We start from the raw sequence: 7,723 nt of genomic DNA on the forward strand, positions 1-7,723 counted from the left end.
CCTCAACCTCCTTTGTTACTTTGCCTTGCTTTTTAGCCGCCATCTTTGGCTCCAACTTTTACCTCAGGATTTTTCTTTTAGGTGATCTTAGGCACTAAATTAGATATTAAACGAATCCCGTCGCTTGCCACCAAATGTGAGGAGGTCCGTTATTAAACTGCTGCCACCAATTGTAAAGAAGATTGTATTAATGCCACCGAATGCCACCAAATGTGAAGGCGCGCGTGGTAAAACACCCACTGCCACCTAATCTATGAGGGAAGCTGGGCAACGATCAATATCAGCCTAGGAGCTACTTTACAAAGGAACTGTTAATTACAGAAGGCTTTGTTTCAGTGATAGCGTAGTGTTTACTTTCCTGGCCTGACTTTACTATTCCAGGCTGTTCAGCTTATAAGGAACTGTATCAGGCAAGGCTTGAGGAAAAAGTAACAAGTTTATTTTAACAGGAGTATAACAATGTATAACTGTTCTTCAAAAGAGGTACAAATCTTGATGGATACATTGGAAAGGTTTCATGAGTAAACTCAGGCAAACACTTCATAAGGTTTCACAGCTGGCACAACAGGCTTAAACCCAGCCAAACCTTGATTCTTAATTCAGAATCAACAACCCCCTGTACCGGGTCCTTCTCTGCAACCACTTTGGTCACCAATTAATTCCCTGAATCTCCAAGAGATTCAGTTTTTCCCTATAGCACACTGGCTACAGACACATTCCCTGAATCTCCACCAAAAGATTCAGTGTCCTCTCAGCAGCTCTCCGGCCACTGACTGGATTTTTAAAACACAGCTGCCTCTGAAGAGCCGGTTGGCTCCGCCCCTGTTGCTATGGCAACTTAGCTAACATCAAGCCACTCTCTCCAACAAAACATAATCTCCCATACTTACCATCCCTAAACCATTGTCCAAACTACACATAACCAAAGGAATAAAACTTACACATCGTCACAAGGAAAGGCAAAAGCTGCACATCGCAAGTGCTGAACCTGACTCACCACATAGAAGATGGCTTTGAAAGGCAGCAGATCACTGGAGCTGTCTTCATAGACCTGTCAGCGGCTTATGAGACTGTGAACCACCTCTGCCTCCTCCTGAGAAAAATGTATAATATCACAAAGGACGACCACCTCACCCGCCTCAGAGGAAACCTGCTACAAAACAGGAGCTTTTTTGTTGAGTTCCAGGGCCAGAGAAGCAGATGGCAGAAACAGAAGAACGGCCTGCCTCAGGGAAGGGTGCTTGCTTCATCCATGTTCAACATTTACACAAATGACCAGCCATTGCCAGAAGGGACAGAGAGTTTCATCTATGCTGATGATTGTGCCATCACCGCTCAATCTGGGAGCTTTGAGATGGTTGAACAGAAGCTCTCTGAAGCTCTAGGTGCTCTTACTGCCTATTACAGGGAAAACCAACTGATCCCTAATCCATCTAAAACACAGACATGTGCCTTTCACCTTAAGAACAGACAAGCATCCTGAGCTCTGAGGATTACCTGGGAAGAAATCCCACTGGAGCATTGCAGCACACCCAAATACCTGGGAGTCACTCTGCTCTGCTCAGACCTACAAGAAGCACTGCCTGAACATCAAGCAAAAAGTGGGTGCTAGAAATAATATCATAAGAAAGCTGAATGGCACAACCTGGGGATCACAACCAGACACAGTGAAGACATCTGCCCTTGCACTATGCTACTCTGCTGCTGAGTATGCATGCCCAGTGTGGAACACATCCCGCCACACTAAAACCGTGGATGTGGCTCTTAATGAGTCATGCCGCATTATCATGAGGTGTCTGCACCCTACACCACTGGAGAAATTACACTGCTTAGCCGGTATTGCACCACTTGACATCCACCGGGAAGTAGCAGCCAATAGTGAAAGGACCAAGGCAGAGACATCTCCAGCTCATCCCTTGTTTGGGTATCAGCCAGCACGTCAACAACTGAAATCTAGAAATAGTTTTCTAAGATCTACAGAGACACTCGCTGGAACACCCCAGCAAGCGAGAATCCAAAAGTGGCAGGCTCAAACCCAGCACCTCAATCCGTGGGTGATACCCAATGAGAGACTCCCCCCTGGGCACACAGAAGACGGGGCGACTTGGAAGGCACTGAACAGACTGCGCTCTGGGACCACGAGATGCAGAGCCAACCTCAAGAAATGGGGCCACCAAGTGGAATCCTCGACATGCGAGTGCGGAGAAGAGCAAACCACTGGCCACCTGCTGCAATGCAACCTGAGCCCTGCCACATGATGCACAAGGGAGGACCTTCTTATAGTAACACCAGAGGCACTCCAAGGGGACAGATACTGGTCAAAGGACATTTAATACACTACCAAGCCAGTAAACTTTGTGTTTTGTCTGTTTGTTTGTTTTGTTTGTTAAAAATGTAATACAACTGTCTGGTTGTCCCTGACACGATAAAGAAATACTGATTTATCAAACATCCTCCTGAGGCATTGCCAAACATAGGAGCAAAAAAAACATTTATTTGAAAACTTACCAAAATATGACAAATCCAACGTTCAGTGGAAACCTCCTAAAATGGAGAAAGGAAGACAACATAAGAAAATGTTGGCCGAATGTACAGAAGTGATGAAACCACTGGAAATTCTGGATGGATTAATCCCTAGTGCCAATGGCAAGCTGGATCAACTAAAGGCCATCTTGAAGAATTCTCTAGGACAATGGAAACTGGGAAAGCAATATGAGAAGAGGGAGCCAAACAAGAGGAAAATACAGAAGGAGAATCAGAAGGTAAACAAAGGGTCACAAAGAAGGAATCCAGAGGGAACCATTCTGGCTTCCCAGGGCAGAGAATTCGAGCTGCGTGTCTCAGGCAACGTCCACACGCCCTGTCTCTCAGGATCTGATCCCGGGTTATTTGGCTGCGCAGACTCACAGAATCCAGTTCAAGGCAGAGGATGTGAGGTCAGATCCTGGGAGAGAGGGAAGTGCGGATCCAGGCCGAGGCTTCAGCATGCCAAGCTGGGCAAAGCCAGTCCCGTGACCCTCGGTACTAGCGACACGGCTCCCAATGGTTTCCTTGAAGAGTGTGGAAGGCCAGCCTCTTCCTGTCTCCTATCTGTGGGCACACCAGGCGGGTCCCCTAATTGGGAGAAGGGGCTCCCTCCCTCTTCCCCCCCCCCCCCAGGCTTCTTCCTCGGGGCTACCTCCCTCCCTGTCCCTCCTTGAAGGTTCTGCTTTGGGCAGGGAAGGAAGGACAGGGGGGGCTCCAAGGGGGAGGAATGAAGGGCTGCCGAGTGCATGCCTTAGGGAGGGAGGGGGCCCCTTTGGCACTGCCCTCTCGCCCCCATGATGACCGCAGGGCACCAAGTGCTGCTCTGGGCCAGAGTGAAGAGAGGGGGGGCCGGAAGACAGTCCCACCTTGTCTCCTGTGGTATGTGAATCTATATAAATAAAAATGTAATGTTCATTTGTGGGATTAACAGAACTCAAAAACCACTGGGCGAATTGACACCATGTTTGGACACAAGACACCTAACAACCCAATGTATGTCCTTCACTCAAAAAATTTTCAGGAGTTATAGTTGCTGGTATTTATAGTTTACTTACAAACAAAAATAATTCTGAACCCCACAACAATGGAATTGAACCAAACTTGGCACAGAGTTCTCCCATAACCAACAGAAAATACTGGAAGGGTTTGGGGGCAGTGTCCTTTGGTTTTGGAGTTGTAGTTCACCTACATCAAAAGATTACTGTGGACTCAAACAATGATGGATGTGGACCAAACTCTACACAAATACTCATTATGCCCAAATGTGTACACTGGTAGAGTATGGGGAAAATAGAATCTTGACATTTGGGAGTTGTAGTTGCTGGGATTTATAGTTCACCTACAGTCATAGAGCATTGACCCATAGAGCATGAACCCAACCAACGATAGAATTGGGCCAAACCTCCCAAACAGAACCCCCATGTGGTCCACAGCAACGCATGGCAGGGGATGGCTAGTAATATAATATAATATAATGTAATTGTATGATTGTTATACGGATGTTTAATGATTTATGTTACAATTGTTTTTAATTGCCCTATACTTGTCTCGTGATGTTTTGTATCGATGTTGTTCACTGCTTTGAGTCGCCTGAGGGCTGAGAAATAAAGTAAATAATAATAATTGTGTATACATATAATATTTATAATGTAATACAATGTAATCCCAATAACATAATATAATGTAATACGTTGTGTATACATATATACATGCAATATTACTAATGATATTACAATACAGTGGCATAGTACAATATAGTCATATATAATACTGATATTGTACTCTGCAAATAATATAATATAATGTAATATATTGTATATACATATATTTATAATACAATGTAATCGTAATAATAATCCTAATAATATTATTTTATCAATATATATTTTATAGGACAAATAATATTACCAATAATATTACAATACAAGGGTATAGTACAATAGAGTAATATATAATGCGAATAATATAACATAATGTATGTAAAGCACTGAGCTCCTGAGCTTGTTGATTGAATGGTCGCAGATTTGATTCTGGGGAGCGGCGTGAGCTTCCGCTGTCAGCCCTAGCTTCTGCCAACATAGCAGTTCGAAAACATGCAAATGTGAGTAGATCAATAGGTGGCGCTCCATGCAGTCATGCCAGTGGCCACCTTGGAGGCGTCTATGGACAATGCTGGCTCTTCGGCTTAGAAATGGAGATGAGCATCAGAGTCCCAGAGTCAGACACGACTGGACTTAATGTCAGGGGACTACCTTTACCTTTACCTACGTAAATGCATCTTGTGAGCCGCTTTGAGTCTCCTTCGGGGTGAGAAGGGTGGCATGGAAATGTCGTAAATAAATAAGTGGTGAGACACAGAGTTGGAAGAGACTCCAAAGGTCCCCCAGCCCAGGAAGGAGGAGGACACAACACAAGCCCTCCCGACAGATGCCCACCCAGCCTCTGCTGAGAGACCTCCCGAGAAGGAGGAGGCCCCGCTGGACCCCCAGGATAGCCTCCCCGTCCAGTGTGGTCAGGGCAGGAGAGAGGTCATCCATCCTAACCCCCTTCTGTCAAGCAGGAAGGCACCACCCGATCCCTCCTCGCAGATGGCCATCCAACCACGGCTTAAACCCTCCAGAGAAGGAAGGAAGGGAGCTCCTCCGAACTCCCAGGCAGTCTGGGGGGACACCCCAAAGGCCATCCATCCTGACCCCACCAGGCACAGAGAGAGAGAGAGAGAAGGGCGCCTGATCAATGTGGTAAACAAAGAAAGAGAGAGAGAAGGATGGCGCGCTCTGGAGTGGGGAAGGCGAGCCTCCCTTGCCACAGGGCCCAGGCCGAGTAGGCCCCTCTCGTCTGGGTTTCCTCGTCCTCGGGGGGGGGGGGGGCAGCCTGGAAGGGAAGGCAGGCAGGGAGCCAGGGAGGGAGAGGCGGGCTCGGAGGCCGCACAGGAGGAGGGGGAGGCGGCAGAGGCCGAGAAGGAAGGGATTTCCACGCCAAGGGCCGAGAAGGGCCTACACCACAGGCACACTCACCCCTCCGTCCCTCTCTCTCTGACCGGAAGGCCTCCTGCTTCTGTCTTCCTGGTAAACAAGCCCGACACCGCCCCTGGCTCCTCCTCTTCCTCCCTCTCTCTCTCTCTCCTCCGGAAGTGAGGAGCTCACGGGGAAAGGCCGAGCCCGAGCCTCTCTAGGACACGGAGGCCGGCCCCTCTCGCTGGACTTCCGCCAACACCAAACATGGCTGCCGCGGGATGGACGCCCAGAGAGAGGCGGGGCTTCTTGGCGGCACTGGCGAGTCAGGAGCAAGAGCGTCCCCTTCCTTCCAATAGGAATTCACCTCCCTCTCTGGCGTCACCGGTCTCCGGGCAGAAACTCACCCCGAGCGCTTTTCTCCGCCCTTCCTTCTGCCACTCCGAGAGGGCATTACTTCCTTCCCATTGGGATGCACCAATGGGAATGGGCCTCCGCTGGCCGCGTCACCAGTCTCCAGGCAGACCCGGCCTGCCGGATTGATTCTCCCTCTCGCTGCTGCTGCCCATTCCTGTCATTCAGAGAGGGAGGGGGAGGGAGACTGAATGGACCACAGTCTCATCCAAGGCCTACTCAACCCAATCCACAAGCCTGGCCCTCCCTCCCTCCTTGACTGTTGGGCTTATATTCTCCTCTCCTTCAGTCCCACTCTGTATCAGAAATATTAAACATCAACTAGGTAGACTAACTAGGAAACCAGAAGGCGCTTCATTGGGAAAGGCGTCCGGCAAGGCTGCATCCTCTCACCCAGCCTTTTAAACTTGTATGCAGAACACATCATGCGAGGATGTGTGGGGCTGGATGAATGCAAGGCTGGGGTGGAAATGGCTGGAAGAAACATTAAGAACCTCAGATATGCAGATGACACCACTCTGATGGCCGAAAGCGAGGAGGAGCTGAGGAGCCTTCTAATCAATGTGAAAGAAGAAAGCGCAAAAGCCGGGTTGCAGCTAAACGTCAAAATAACCAAGATTATGGCAACAAGAATGATTGACAACTGGGAAATAGAGGGAGAAAACGTGGAGGCCGTGACAGGGTTTGCACTTCTAGGTGCAAAGATGACTGCAGATGCAGACTGTGGCCAGGAAATCAGGGGACGCTTCCTTCTTGGGAGGAGAGCAATGTCCAGTAGTAAAGAGTAGAGACATCAGACTGGCAACCAAGATCCATTGCCTAGTCCAAGCCATGGTCTTCCCTGTGGTAGTCACCTCCGGATGTGAGAGCTGGACCTTCGGGAAGGCTGAGCGGAGGAAGAGAGATGCTTTTGAGCTGTGGGGCTGGAGGAAAGTGCTGAGAGTGCCTTGGACTGCGAGAAGATCCAACCAGTCCATCCTCCAGGAAATAAAGCCCGACTGCTCACTGGAGGGAAGGAGACTAGAGGGAAAGCGGAAGTCCTTTGGCCACATCATGAGGAGACAGCAAAGCCTAGAGAAGGGAATGATGCTGCGGAAAGTGGAAGGCAAAAGGAAGAGGGGCCGACCAAGGGCAAGATGGATGGATGGCATCCTTGAAGGGACTGGACTGACCTTGAAGGAGCTGGGGGTGGTGACGGCCGACAGGGAGCTCTGGCGTGGGCTGGTCCATGAGGTCACGAAGAGTCGGAGACGACTGAACGAATGAACAACAAGGTAGCTTAATGACAAAAATGCAAGTCAAGCTCTGAAAAGGTGACATGGATGCAGTTTGATATAAGCAGCTGTGCCTGTAGCTCAGCAGGCCTCAGTGAGAGGCCTCAGTGTGAGAAGCTTCAGTGAGAGAAGTCCCAGGTTGAAGGCCTCTGCTGTAAAGCTCCTGTGTGAGTGTGTTGTGTGAGAGGAGGCTCTGTGAGGGCAAAGCTGTTTATCTGCATGAGGAAGAAGCCCAGGAATAGCCTGTTAGACCAGGAAGGAAGGGGAAGGCCTCTAAGTGTGTGTGTGTGGGGGGGGGGGGAGCCAATGGAAAAGGCAAGGGTCTCAAGGCCCTCCTGAGAACAAGAAAGGCTGAGACCCCCTCCCTCAGAAGTAGGGTAAGAGGAATTTTCTTTGGAGGGAAGAGGAGGGGGGTCCCTTGGGAGGGAAGCGAATGGGAGGGAAGGGAAAGGGAGGGAAGGGAAAGGGAGGGCAGGGTCCACCCACCCCCACCCCCACTATTCCCCGGAGGAGAAGGGAAGGCACCTTTCCCATGAGGTATCTCAAACTGAACTG

General features: G+C 49.4%; 2 protein-coding genes and 1 pseudogene across 2 annotated transcripts in view; all 3 read right to left on the bottom strand.

Moving 5' to 3' along the window:
• The window catches only part of LOC132766333 (zinc finger protein 850-like), a 72,290-nt pseudogene extending 66,651 nt beyond the window's left edge, over nt 1-5,639 (bottom strand).
• LOC132765349 (bromodomain-containing protein 2) overlaps nt 1-7,723 on the bottom strand; it is a 463,888-nt gene that overhangs the window by 21,101 nt on the left and 435,064 nt on the right. The gene's annotated exons all lie outside the window — the stretch shown is intronic.
• Nucleotides 1-7,723, bottom strand: part of LOC132766322 (zinc finger protein 180-like) — a 55,035-nt gene that overhangs the window by 7,872 nt on the left and 39,440 nt on the right. The window lies entirely within an intron of this gene.

The sequence above is a fragment of the Anolis sagrei genome, chromosome 2 (genome assembly GCF_037176765.1).
Source record: "Anolis sagrei isolate rAnoSag1 chromosome 2, rAnoSag1.mat, whole genome shotgun sequence".
NCBI lineage: Eukaryota > Metazoa > Chordata > Lepidosauria > Squamata > Dactyloidae > Anolis > Anolis sagrei.